General features: G+C 28.1%; 2 protein-coding genes across 4 annotated transcripts in view; one reads left to right on the top strand and one right to left on the bottom strand.

The window, feature by feature from the left end:
• LOC108767650 (GATA zinc finger domain-containing protein 10-like) overlaps positions 1–1157 on the bottom strand; it is an 84822-nt gene that overhangs the window by 35848 nt on the left and 47817 nt on the right. The gene's annotated exons all lie outside the window — the stretch shown is intronic.
• LOC108767651 (uncharacterized) overlaps positions 1–1157 on the top strand; it is a 19467-nt gene that overhangs the window by 17021 nt on the left and 1289 nt on the right. The window lies entirely within an intron of this gene.

Genomic DNA, 1157 nt, shown 5'->3' with positions numbered 1-1157 from the left:
GTCACACATCTCGTCTAACAACCGACTATTTGAGCACTCAAAAAATCTAATTAATGGGTCATCCGCCGTACAGTCCTGATTTGGCACCAAAAATGACTTCTTTTTGTTCCCGAACGTCAAGGATAAATTGCGTGGATAACGATTTTCGTCGGCAGAAGAAGCCGTTGATGCGTTCAAAGACCATATTTTGGAGGTGTCTCAAGCGGAATGGAAAAAATGCTTTGACAAGTGGTTCGAACGCATGCAAAAGTGTATAGATCATAAAGGAGAATATTTTGAAAAACAATAAATGACAAATTATTGTTTTTTTATTATTATTTTTATTATTAGGCTCAAAATATAAATAGTGACCCTCGTACACATGCTAGATATTTTAATTCTCATTGGGGATTCGAAATATTCATATTTTTTAATATGATTCTGACTTTTCTTATTAATATGCTTCTTATTTATATTATTTTTTCTAAATATTATATTCTTATCCTTCTTATTTACATTCATGCTTTACTACTATACTATCATGTTGTTATATATAGAGATCTAGAAGCGCCAAGTGCTTTTACATGAAAAATTTTTCTATTTAAATTAAATATTTTCACTTTATACGGTAAATTCTTTAATTTGTTGTGGTAACACTTAAATTGAGCAAGGTAATGCAATTTTGTGATAATGTTTTGTATAATGTTTTGAAGGAGAATTCAATAACCACTACTTTAGTTGGAAGAGGAAATGTCTTTGAATGAAATGTGATATAATAATTTCATTTAAGAGGAATTTAAACCATTTGGATTGGAATAAGAAGATTCTTCAATAAGTATACGTATACTTAGGTTTCGTTGCATAAAAATTAAAGATAATACCATTTGGATTAAGTAAATAATAAAGATAGTATCACTTGAGTTTTACTTTTCATTTTGATAGTAGAATTTAACTTGGCGCCACAGTTATTGATATCAAATGGTTCGTACAAATAATACATACTATTAGATTAATATTCATTATATATTTAATTTGACATGGTATAAAGAAGTGGTATTTAACTTGGAGCCAGTTCTTGATATCAAATCTTTTAAAGGAATAATACATATATCATTAAAGTTAATATTATTTATTTAATTTGGTATTCGAATTACATGGAATTTAACTTGGCGCCAATT

Source organism: Trachymyrmex cornetzi, unplaced genomic scaffold (genome assembly GCF_001594075.2).
Source record: "Trachymyrmex cornetzi isolate Tcor2-1 unplaced genomic scaffold, Tcor1.1 scaffold711, whole genome shotgun sequence".
Classification (NCBI taxonomy): Eukaryota; Metazoa; Arthropoda; class Insecta; order Hymenoptera; family Formicidae; genus Trachymyrmex; species Trachymyrmex cornetzi.
The sequence above is the reverse complement of the archived record's forward strand: the minus strand, read 5'-3'. Positions and strand labels throughout refer to the sequence as shown.